Genomic DNA, 13,643 nt, shown 5'->3' on the forward strand with positions numbered 1-13,643 from the left:
TGTGAAATCTAAAAAAAAACAAAGCAAATTAACAAACGAAACACAACAGAAACAGACTCTTAAAAACAGAGACCAAACTGGTGGTTGCCAGAAGGGAGGCCACAGGGGATGGATGAACTAGGTGAAGCGGATTAAGAGATAAAAATTTCCAGTCATAAGATATATAAGTCACCGAGATAAGTATAGCATGGTGAATATAGTCTATAATATTGTAATAACTTTGTATAATGACCGATGGCAGCTACACTTACCATGGTAAGCCCTTCATAATGTATGTAAGTGTGGAACAGGTATGTAGTACACCTGAGACCAATATAATATTGTATGTCACCTATACTTAAGTTAAAAAATATATTTGGATACGAGGCACCTGGGTGGCTCAGTCAGTTAGGCATATGACTCCTGATTTCGGCTCAAGTCATGACCTCATGGTTCTCGACTTCGAGCCCCACATCAGGCTCCACACTGTCAGTGAGATTCTCTCTCAGTCTCCCTTTTTCTGCCCCTCCCCACTCATGCTCTCTCTCTCTCAAAATAAATAAATAAAACTTAAAAAAATATTTTAAAAAATATATATGTATATTTGGCTGAATGTGAAATATACATATATATAAATCAAAAGAATTTGCAGTATTAGGATGTTAATTTGTATTTGTGTCCTGCCATCATTAAATAGAAAACCCTTGGAAGAGTGGCTGTTTCCTAATTTTCACTGAAAATGCCAAATGGATGTACTAATGAGTTGGTCTTGTGCCATTTTCCATTTGGCCTGCAGTGCCGATTCCTGCCCTCAGCCACTGAGAATGAGAACAGAGACAGCATTAAGACTCCCCGCACGGGGACTGGCAGGCCCAGCAGAGGGAAGGGAGCCCTCTCACAAACAGCACACGATTCTGTCTCAGCTGCCTGAAAGGACAGAACACAAGGTCCGTTTGTCATGACCGGAATGAACTATGAAAGGCATCTCAGTTGGAACAAAATACACATTGCCTTTGAGATAAGGAGTGATTTTTAAAACCTTTCTAAAAAATTGATGTTCGGTTTAAAAGTGAACATTTTCTACTTTAAAAAGGAGCTTGTGCGTTATATAAGGCAGTGTGTAGTCGGCCACGCTGATGTCTTAACACAGACAATGGTGGGTAATGCGAGTCACTCCTGTAAGAAGCCCTGCACTCGTCTTATTTGCCTGCAGGTGGCGTCATTGAGCCAATGAGCAGCCCACTACTCAGGTGGCCCCTCTAGCTCAGAGTTCTCTAATGGCTTTGCTCCTTTAATGCTAATTGATAAGTAACATCTGCTGCTTTTTGGTGCAGTTGCATTAAAATATCATAATAAAAATAAGTACCATTTATTGAAAGGTACTGAGTAGTTCTCATCTGCCTGCACAACAGAAAGTACCTAGGAAGCTTTAAAACATATTTATGGACCAACTCACCTCACAGCAATTAACACAAAACCTGGGAGTCAGGGATCAGGTGTTGATATTTTTAAAAACCTCCCCAGGTGATGCTGATGTGCAGCCAGGTTTGAGATTCTCTTCTCCTGGTGGTCAAGAGCAAAATATTTAGACCCAGATACTCGTATTCATCCCATCTTCAGCATTTCCCAGCTGTGTGACCTTGAGCAAGTCACTCAACCATCCTGTGCTTCCCTTTTCTCAACTTTAAGATAGACATAATAATGGTACCTAACTCATAAGGCTGTTGCGAGGATTAAGTGAAATAACATAGTAGTATTGAGAGTCACCAGAGAGAGTCTTGAGGGTCACCAGAATATTTTTTCCACGTCTAGTCAGAAGCCATCAGGTATATCTGTGGGACAGAACAAAGCCTCTTATTTCCTGAACAACAAAGATAACTATGTGTCCCCTGATTTGGATTGTAGTTTATTTGAACCACGTGTCAGCATCTGGTCATTGTACCTTATGTACCCCTGTTCCTCTGCCTGATCGCTACAGTTCTTATCACCAAAGTCTCGTAGAAGTTGTTAACAATGTATGTATTGCAACTGCTGCTTTGTTACCCAAACATTAGGTCAAGAGCAAGATCCTCTGAGAATGCAGCTCCAACCAACTGAAACAGATGGCAACTGAACCTCGCAGAGGCCCACTCACCTCATATTTATTTACCTGGCAGGCAGCAGAATGAGCCCGTTTTGCTTTATGTGCAAAACTTTCCTCCCAGGCCAATTTTCTGGTGCCCCCAATGACATATCACAAAATGAAATAATAGTATCAAGACCAGTAATTTATTCCTAAAATATATCTTCCAAGAGCTACAGATAGCTACCATGTCGACCTCTCTTAGCCTGAACCTCAGCTGTCACCCACATTAAATTACTTTCTAAATCAGAGGTAAACTTTATATCATAAAATACCATTCATAGCCACATCAATCCAACCTGAAATCTGCATTACTCTCCTGACCCGAACTTCTAGATATCCACAATTCACAGATCGACCAGCTTTGCTCTATCAATATGCCTCACCCTGATGGCGTATTACACTAATAGATTCCCGGAGCTGTGGCTCACTGTGTTGATGTATAAGAGCAATACTTTAAGAAGTCCCCCGCTCACCTGGATGATGTATAGTTGAAATGGTCGTCTGGGGGAAGCATGCAGGTGATGTATGACCCTAACAAGGGCACCAACGGGGAGAGAACAAGTTCAAAGTGGGTTGGGTTTAGCTTGTAGAGACATAGAGAGGCACCACTTGGATTCCACCAGGCCACATCCCCACTGACCCTGCAAGGCCTCATGATTGTAGGAAAGTAAGCATCTGCACACACAGTTAAAGAGCCAGTCCTTAACCACTTGGGGTCTTAGAATTATTCATACATGTGCAATTAATATTAATCTCTCTAGAGGCTTGAATGAAAACAAAGGCATAGAGATGTTACTTTTCCTTTTTGGGTATATGATATCTTTTGTAATAAAATGGTTAAAGGAAATGGCCTGAGGACCTCCCATCTATTAAGTTTTAAAATTTTGAGCCATTGGGAAACTGTCAATGTGGGCACCAAAAGACCTTCTCACATATGCTCGTATCAACTTTACTGTAATAATAAAGCACAGAATAAAACAAATTGCATCAAATAGACATGGCATGATATGGCAGCACAGAGTGTTAACTAACCGTGGGCCCATAATCTCCATGGCAAACAGAAACTGCATTTTTTTAGCTCATAATTGTATGGTCAGGTGATCTAGGCTGGGCTCTCCGAGGCCAGAGAGGAGGCAGCACGTCCCTTCTACTAAGACCCTTTTAAGCAAAGCGAGTCCCATGGCCAAAGCCACAGCAGGGAACTACACCTGCCTCACAGGCATGTGTACCAGGCACTAGCAAACGAAACGACTAAGCTGTATGGCTACAGGGAGGGTGGGCAATATGCAAATTATCCATTGGTGGATAAACAAATCGGAATATGGTAATTGCAATACAGTGAAATACTATATAGCAATGATAATGAATGAGTTACTGCTACACACTACACCACGAATCTTGCAAACATAACACTGAGCAAAAGAAGGTAGACCTAAAATGATTCAGATACAATTCTACTTATATAAAGTTCAAAAACAGGCACAGTTAACGGTGGCGTTAGAGGTCAGGGTAGAGGTCCCCTGTGGGGGGCAATGACGAGGAGCAGGCATGAAGGAGGGATTCTGAGTGTTTGGAATATCCAGTTTCTTCATCTAAGTAGTGGCTATATTGATTCATATAGTGAAAATTCTTGCAGGACACATGATTTGTGCATTTTATGTATTTGTTACGCTTCAATTGAAAATCGAATTATTTAAAGAAAATTCAGCCTGCCAGGTAGTATGTCATGCTTAGGGCAGGTAAAAAAAAAAATAAATAAATAAATTAAAGGGCATTTAGGAACAAGCAGACATTTAAAATATGAATGTCTTAAAGTTCACAATTTCATGATGGTATACAGAATGACAAGACAGCTATTCAGAGAAGCAAAGAAAGAAAGGGTCTTCCCACAGGGAGCTGGTGTAGTCCTGCCTACGTACAGTCTTTAAAAATGCTTGCTGACTAATTATGGACTCAAATGAAACCAGGGAGGTTCTAAGTCTGGGAGCAGCATTGACATTTGCACAGTAGTGCACTAATTAGCACAGAGCCTCAAAAATTTTTTTTAAATTTTTTTAATGCTTATTTATTTTCAAGAGAAAGACAGAGCACAAGTTAGGGAGGGGTAGAGAGAGAGGGAGACACAGAATCCAAAGCAGGCTCCAGGCTCCGAGCTGTCAGCACAGAGCCCAACACGGGGCTCGAACCCACAAACTGTGAGATCATGACCTGAGCCAAAGTTGGTCACTTAACCGACTGAACCACCCAAGTGACCCTCAGAGCCTCAAAATTTTTAAACAGAGCTGAGTTCTAATCTCAACTCCACTCCTTTCCTCACCCGATAGCCCCAGGAGAATTACTGGCCGACCCAAGCCTTGGTTTCTCCAGCTAGTCTTGTAGGAATAACAATACTATCTCCTTCATAGAATTGTTTGATGACTAAATGCGTAGTTGTATAAACTCTACTTGGCCTGAGCCTCTTAGTTTGAGAATTTCCCCAGAGGAAGTGCTCAATAAATGCAAGCTCTTGTCATTGTCCGTCTCCCCATCCACCCATTTATTCACCCAGACAGACAGACAGACAGACAGAGACATCCCTCTAACTATCCATCCTTCCATCCACACACCTGTTTACCCATTCATTCCCCCCATTCATCATCATCCAACCCTCTCTTCGTCTCTCCACCCTTCCACTATCAAGCTTTATTTAAAAAGTGTGATATTAGGAGTTAAAAAATCTGTATTTGAGGCCTAATTCTAATGATTTCTCCCTGTGTGATCTTGGACAGATAGTTTAAATTTTCTAAATTTTTTGTTTATTCTTCTGTCAAATGGGAGAAAGCCTTTATCCTTACATTAGTAAACTACTGACGGTAAGAACTAAAGGATTCATTAAGCCCCTCAGACAACATGTCTAGGTAGGGGCAAAGTCTACATGAAAAGGGGAAAGATATACCACAGCACGAAAATATAAAAGACCAATAAAGCAGCATCGTCTCACCCTTCAGACTCATATTGTCAACTTTCTACTGGATGACATACCTTGAATGTGCCAAGATCCCTCAAGTCAATGGATCTACAACTAAGCTTGTTATGCCTCCTGTTATGGGCTGAATTGTTGTCTTCCTCCATCCCGTATTCAGATGTTGAAGTGCCAATCTCCAGTGCCTCAGAACATGACCTGATTTGGAGATAGTCTTCACAGAGGTAATCAAGTTAAAATGAGATAAGGGTAGATGCTCATCCAATATGACTGGTATCCTTTAAAAGGGAGAAGTCTGGAGGGGCACCTGGGCAGCTCAGTCGGGCAAGCATCCAACTCTTGATTTCAGCTCAGGTCATATCTCGCCGTCATGAGATCGAGCCCCGTGTGGGCCTCCATGCTGAGCGTTGATCCTGCCTGGGATCCAATCTCTCCCTCTCTCTCTCTGCCCCTCCCCCACTCATGCTTTCTCTCTCTCTCAAAATAAACAAATAAGCATTAAAAAACATAATGATACATAAAAGGGAGAAGTCTGGATATAGACATGCATAGAGGGGAGACAGTATGATGAGACGGGGAGATGAAGGCCGTCCACAAGGAGAGGCCTGGAACAGACCCTGCCCTCAAAAGGAATCGACACCTTGATTTTGGGCATCTAGCCTCCAGAGTTCTGAGACAACAAACGTCTCTTGTTTAAGCCCCTAGTTTGCAGAACTAGTTACAGCAGCTGTGGCAAACAAATGCACCTTGTTACCTCCCATCTTCCTCTGGTATTTCCTGTCTTAGTAAATCATACCAACCTCTACCTACTTGCTCCAGCCACATACCTGGGCATCAGACTCATCCCACCTTTTTTTTTTTTTTTTTTTAAATTTTTTTTTTTCAACGTTTTTTATTTATTTTTGGGACAGAGAGAGACAGAGCATGAACGGGGGAGGGGCAGAGAGAGAGGGAGACACAGAATCGGAAACAGGCTCCAGGCTCCGAGCCATCAGCCCAGAGCCTGACGCGGGGCTCGAACTCACGGACCGCGAGATCGTGACCTGGCTGAAGTCGGACGCTTAACCGACTGCGCCACCCAGGCACCCCGTCATCCCACCTTTTTCTTTGTCTTTCCTTGTCACCCAGTCTTGCCCATTTTCCCTCCTGGATATTTCTAGAATCCACACACTGTGCCCATGCATACAACCGTGGGTTTCATTCAGGCCTCCTTGAGATCAGAGGCTCACCAGCCTCTCCCTCACCAATCTATTCTCCATGTTACAAACAGAGCGATCTTCCTAGAATCCAAATTCAAAATCCCTTCCTGGCTTAATATCCTTCAGTGGCCAAACTCTTTGAGACAGCTTACAAGTGTCTCCCTGAAGACCTCCTTCTGAGGATGTCTCCCGCCTCTGTCTCTCCAGTCAGCCCCGCCTCCATCAGCCCCAGCCCCACTGGCCGTGCATCCAGCTCTGTCTCCCCTCCAGGTCTTTGCACATGCTGTTCTTTCTGCCTGAGATATTCAGCATCCCGCCTCCTCACCTGGCTGAAGCCCCCTCATTTTCCAGGTCTTGCATATCACATCTGAACCTGTGGGCTAGGCACTTCCTCTACATCCCCTGTCAGACCACCGGTCACACCATATTGTCATTACTGCAGACTTGTCTGTCCTTCCCCTAGGATAGGAGCTCCATGGGAGGAGGTCCTGGGCCGTCTTCCTTGTCATTCTATCCTCAATGCCTCAGTGCTCTGCCTGCCACACCAACAGCATTCAATTAATATTTGAGTGAGAGGGGTGCCTGAGTGGCTCAGTCAGCGAAGCGTCTGACTTCAGCTCAGGTCATGATCTCACAGTTTGTGGGTTCAAGCCCCGCGTCGGGCTCTGTGCTGACAGCTCAGAGCCTGGAACCTGCTTCCGATGCTGTGTCTCCCTCTCTCTCTGCTGCTCCCTTGCTCACATTCTGTCTCTCTCTCTAAAATAAATAAACATTTAAACATTTTTTTTTAAATATTTGAGTGAGAGATTTTCATAAAGTGAGAGATTCATTTGAGGGGTGGCTAGGCCTTGATGAAGTGGCATGTCAGCCAAAACTTGGGGTCAGAATTCACGAGGTTCATCTGGGAGGCACTGAGTAGGTCATAGTTCGGAAGAGTATGATTATAAAAGGAGTAAAGTGCCAAGCTCTGTATTTGGGTGCCAATCTGTAAGCAGAAGAAAATATTGAAATTCTTTGTAGAAGGAGATGAAAAAAAATAAATTCAGAGATTTAAGAAGACTATCCTGGAAATGGCAGGCAGGGGAGAATGGAACTGGAGAATCGAGGAGTAAAATCAGTCACTAGCAGCCTCTAGGCACAAGGTGACAGAGATTTAGAGTTCTATCAGTGGGAAAAGAAGGAAAGGGACAAAGGCACCTGGCTGGCTCAGTTGGTACAGCATGAAACTTTTGATGTCAGGGTCATGAGTTCAAGCCCCATGCTGGGTGTGGAGCCTACTTAGTTAAAAAAATTTTTTTTGTGGGGGGCGCCTGGGTGGCTCAGTCGGTTAGGCGTCCAACTTCAGCTCAGGTCACGATCTCGCGGTCCGTGAGTTCGAGCCCCGCTTCGGGCTCTGGGCTGATGGCTCAGAGCCTGGAGCCTGCCTCTGATTCTGTGTCTCCCTCTCTCTCTGCCCCTCCCCCGTTCATGCTCTGTCTCTCTCTGTCTCAAAAATAAATAAAACGTTAAAAAAAATTTTTTTTTGTTCAATTAAAAAAATACAGAGGCAAATGTGAGAAGCTTTGTTGAAAGAGTCAAAAAAAAAAAAGAGTCAATAGAATAGGTATCCAGTTGGATGATGGGAGACATAGAGAGACAGAGTAAAGACTAAGATTCTAGAACTGCGAGGCAGTGACAAGCAAGTCAGGCGCAAATGAAGTTTGTGGAAGAAAAAAATATGTTTGAGGAGACAGGTGGGGATGAAAAGTTGGAATGTGGGAGCCTGTTGAGCTGAGAGATGTGGAAAACCCACATAGAAAGTGCTTGAGGTCCTTGAGGGAAAGGTGTAGAGAAAGGAGAGAGAGAGAGAGAGAGAGAAGAAGAAGAAGAAGAAGAAGAAGAAGAAGAAGAAGAAGAAGAAGAAGAAGAAAGAGAGAGAGAGAGAGACCAAGCCCCGAGCTTTGGGGATCACAAGAGAAATGTGACAGAGATCACATGGGACAGAAGTAGGAAGGGACTGGAACAGTGTTCAGGGAATGGAAGCCAGGGAGGCATTCTGCAAGGGAGGCAGGGGGATAATGAAAGCATTCAATACTACAGAAAGATCCAGGAGAATTGGAAGGCCCAGAGGTTATTCGCTTTTCTTGAGAAAACCTTACTAAAAGCACCACTCTGCAAATAACTCTGAAACTCCTTGCTGATTTGCACATGGGTTATAAAGAGCTTGGGTTGCTCTGCTGTAAATTTCCCTTGATGTCTAGCACGCTTTAGTTTACTTCAGGTGGAATTTCCCAAAATCTAAGCTGTGTGGATATGACCTGAGTGCTTATGCTTTTGACAAGTTTCAGGTCCCATATGCCAGACCCATGTGAACTTGGCAATGGGGATGCATTCTTCACACTTCTCGATCCCCTAGCCTGATGATAAACTGGGGGTGTGGCTAGGGAGGACATAGAACCTGAGGGAAATGAAAAGAACGGAGATCTCTATATGTGCAAAATTTCAAACTAGTGCGGACTCTTGTGTTATTTTAAGGATTCTGCAAAACAGTACTCTTGCCTCTAACGTGTAATTGGCGTAGGAGTGAGGGCGCAGGAGCCAGACTTGAACATAAATGGCCAACTGGAACAACGTAAGGCAGTGGCAAAGAATAGAGGCTTTAGTAATCAGGAATCTAGAATTCCAGGCTTTGTGCCTCCTCCAGCTGTGTGATCTTGTGCTAGTTACTGAACATCTCTGGACCTTAATTTTGTTACCCTTAAAGTGGCGGCAATAACGGTACATTATTTGTTACTTTGAACATGAAATACGATCATGCTTGGGAGGCACTGAGTGCAACGTCCTTACTCACTAAGGTTAGACAGAGTACAAGCTCACAGGAGGCGTTGGCTGTGATTCTATTTGTTAGAATCTGAAACCATGGCCAGAAGGGAAACGTCTAACATGTTGGTGTGTCCAGTGACTTCTAAGAAGAAACAATGACCATTGCACTTTGCAGACAAAGCCAGACTAATAAGTGGCCAGAGGCTGTGAGGAGGTGCCATCAGGGAGGCAAAGAGCCCATCCCAGGCCTGAGGGTGGAAATTGGGTAGATAATATTAATGCGTTCATAATAATGACACTAATAATAACCGCTTCTCACTGAAACCCATGTACCAGGCCCTGGCCTAACAATTTCAACTAATCTCACAACAGCCCCTGGGAGGAGGTGTTATTATCTCTGGGTGTGATGAGAAAACTGAGGCACGGGGCGGGGGGGGGGGGGGGGGGGGGGGGGGGGGGGTCTTGCCCAGAGTCATATAGTAGGGTCTGGCAAGCCTATGGTTCCACAGGGGTGCCACTCCAGGCTACCTGCCCCACCCCCACCCCCCGCCGCCCTCTCTTTGTGGGTATTTTTAAGATTGAGGTGTTAGTTTTTACCCTCTGCCTTTTTCTGTCTTTCCTCCTAGCTGTTTGGGCAGCCAAGGCCCTAGCCCTGTGTTCTCCAGCTCCTCATGTGTTCTTTTTTAGCTTCTCCCCAAACTCATATATTCACCTTTTAAAGAGTGAAGGCAAGGAAGTATTTGAAAAAAATTGTTAAATGCTTAAATCTATGAAAAGTGACTTATGTCAACTTCAGCGTTACCCAAATGACTGTCCAGAATCCTCTCACAATGTCAAAGCGAGGTCCCAGATGGATGATAAGCACATGTCAGAGTTTGATTTCAAAGTTGCTACCAGGGAAGAGGCCTTCGAGCAAGTCAGTGCCAAGAGACCTTTTTGGTGGAGAAATTTCATAGGGAAGAGAATGGTTAAAGAATTACTGGTTTAAAAAAAAAGTCTCTTTAAAGAGGATTCGGTTAGTCAGTCAGCTGAGTAACCCTAGCTTCCCAGAAGTTTATAATCTCATTTTGTTCTAGCACACATTCTTCAAGCACTTTATCAGGAATGCTAATCCCTTCCCAGAAGGTGGTTGTGAATCATATGGAAAAAGTTGTGCCCTAGACTAGGCTTGAGATAATTTTCTTCTGCCATTCTTAAGTGACTTCATTATTCACTTGAACCAACTTCTGTCCTCAATTATGTGGTGGGGAGGGGGCTTTGTTCCAGAGAAGCAGGGAAAGAATTTGAACTCACGTCTAGGAGCTTTGAGAAGTCTTTCTTCCTTCTCTGTTCTTGAGTAGTAAATAGGTTAGGTTTATCTAAGACCCCTCAGGGTTTGTCCTCTGGGGACGTTGCCTGGACGGTACAGAAGATAGTGTCCTGAGTGCTTGCAGGGGCTGTGGGTTCTGGGCAGGAAGTCAGTGGGCCCAGGAGTGGCACAGAAGGAAGGGGATGTGTGGAGGCACGAGTAGAAAACACAACAGGGACATGGGAAGCCTCGATCCTGCTGACAGGGGAGGCCTAGTGGAGACGTTAATGGAAATGACCTAAAGTCTGGAAGGATAAGATGCAAGAAGAACCCCTTTCAATCCTAAAATTAGAGCTTGAGCAAAGTCCCACACTGAAATCTAGAAAAATAGGAGATCCATGTGGACAAATAGCCAGACTGGAAAGAACTCCCGTGTCCATCAACAGGTGAAGGGCTAATCCGTTGGGGCTAATCCATTCGACACTCCTGAGCTGAAGGGCTGAAGGGCTGAGTCACATTCCAGCCTGGAGGAAGTGCAAAACATTTTGCTGAGTGAAAGAAACCAAACACACACACACACACACACACACACACACACACACACACAGACACACTGTGCGATTCCATTTATACGAAGTCCAAGGACAAGTAAAACTACCATGTTGGGCTAGAAATCAGTTACTCATTTGTGAAATGATGATAAGAACAGTACCTACCTGACAGAGTCCTGGAAGTGAGGGTTAACAGGCAATACAGCTACAGCACTTAACTGGAGAAAAGTCAGACACTATTACTGGCTGATTTCGTCGACTCGAGCAGTTTTAACCACCATGTATGAGCTGATACTCCCAAATTAACATCTCTTTCCCTTGAGCACTCTTACTCAGCGAGTCTACCCGGTAGTACTACAGCCCCCTTAAATTTAAATGTATCTAGGGGCGCCTGGGTGGCTCAGTCGATTAAGCGTCCAACTTCGGCTCAGGTCATGATCTCATGGTCCGTGGGTTCGAGCCCTGCGTTGGGCTCTGTGTTGATAACTCAGAACCTGGAGTCTGCTTCGGATTCTGTCTCCCTCTCTCTCTGCCTCTCTCCTGCTTGTGCTCTGTCTCTGTCTCTCTCTCAAAAAATAAATAAGCATTTAAAAAAAAGAAAAATTACTTAAAAAAATTTTATGTACCTAAAAAATTACCTCATCCCCCTCACCCTTTTAGATCTAATTCTTCCTATATTCCTCATCTTAGTGGAAAGCACGACCATCCACTAAGTCATCCAGGACAAAAACCTTATGCTCACTGTATACCTTCTACCTCTGTCAAGGGAGTGGGCAGGAAGCAGGGGAGTGATTGGCAAAGCCTCTGGAACCTGTATCCTCAACAGCTACACTATTCAGCTGTCCTTAGGGAATGCCAGTAGACTTCATAGAGGAGGTCACTGGGCACAGAATCCTCAAGAACACTAGTATTTAAAAGAATAGGTGGATGTCAGAATGGCATTAACAACTCAGGCAACAACAGATGTTGGCGAGAATGCAGAGAAAGGGGATCTCTTTTGCAGTGTTGGTGGGAACGCAAACTGGTGCTGCCATTCTGGAAAACAGTATGGAGGTTCCTCAAAAAACTAAAAACTTAGAACTACCCTATGACCCAGCAACTGCACTACTAGGTATTTATCCAAGGGACACAGGTATGCTGTTTCGAAGGGGCACATGCATCCCCATGTTTATAGCAGCATTATCAACAATAGTCCAAGTATGGAAAGAGCCCAAATGTCCGTCGATGGATGAACGGATAAAGAAGATGTGGTATATATATACAATGGAGTATTCCTCGGCAATCAAAAAGAATGAAATCTTGCCATTTGCAACTACGTGGATGGAACTGGAGGGTACTATGCTAAGCAAAATTAGTCAGAGAAAGACAAAAATCATATGACTTCACTCATATGAGGACTTTTAGAGACAAAACAGATGAACATAAGGGAAGGGAAATAAAAATCATATAAAAACAGGGAGGGGACAAAACAGAAGAGACTCGTAAATATGGAGAACAAACTGAGGGTTACTGGAGGCGTTGTGGGAGGGGGGAGGGGCTAAATGGGGGAGGGGCATCAAGGAATCTACTCCTGAAATCATTGTTTCACTACATGCTAACTAACTTGGATGTAAATTTAAAAATTAATGAATTAATTAATTAAAAAAATAAATAAAAGAATAGGTGAAGAATGAGAAATACATGGAGATGAAAAAAAAGGAAAAACCAATCCAAGAGGTAGAAGCCAGAATTTTCTGTTACAGGGGACACAGAAGGAAGGAATTTCTAAAGAGAGGGAGCAACCAAGTAAGATGAAGACTGAAAAATTGCTTTGGGCTTTGCAGTTAGAAGACGGCCAATGTGGGGCGCCTGGGTGGCTCAGTCAGTGGAGTGTGTGACTTCGGCTCAGGTCATGATCTCGCGGTTTATGAGTTTGAGTCCCACATTGAGCTCGCTAATGTCAGCCTGTCAGCAAAGAGCGCACTTTAGATGCTCTGTCCCCCTCTTTCTGTCCCTCCCCCACTTGCATTCTCCCAAAAAAATAAATAAATATTTTTTAAAAAAACACGATGACCAACAACCTTAGAGCAGTTTCAGGAAGTGGGGGGGCGGGGGTGGGGGGCGGCCAGCAATGGAGTTGCTGAAAGAGAAGGAAAGGGAAACCGTGAATTCACAGCCCCGCATCCAAAATGAAGGGCTTAAAAGACAGAGAAAAGTCAAAAGAAGTGATATCTATTTTCAAAATTTCAGAGATTCCCCATCTTTTTAGTGGACAGCTCAACCTGTTCATCTTGAAAATGAGGCAGGGCAGATGCTTCATGGTGTAGACAAATTCAGACATTTACACCAAAAATTAGCCAGAGAAACAAAAGCATGACTCGTTCCCAGAAAAGACTCAATTTCCTCTTATACTCTTAAAAATCTATAAGCATCTGATTTCAGGGGGATTCAGTGATAAGAAATGTGAATAGCCAGGTGCTTAACCAAAATGGTGTCCTCCTGAATTCTTTCTTGCGTCAATCAGTGGTGTTCTGGTGGTTCTCATGTACCTCGACATTAGTGTGTTGACATCTTCTGCACTGATGAGAAGGCATAATGTTGTGAACAACTGGGGATCCAACAAACTGGGTCTTTCACAAGTCCCGGATTTGAGGCAATCTAAGCTTTTTTTCACGTTTCTATGACTTTGCACTAGAAGTATGGCTGGCTTTAAATAAATAATTATTGGAATAAGTGGAATGAAACTGGTTATCAGATG

Source organism: Panthera leo, chromosome F3 (genome assembly GCF_018350215.1).
Source record: "Panthera leo isolate Ple1 chromosome F3, P.leo_Ple1_pat1.1, whole genome shotgun sequence".
Classification (NCBI taxonomy): Eukaryota; Metazoa; Chordata; class Mammalia; order Carnivora; family Felidae; genus Panthera; species Panthera leo.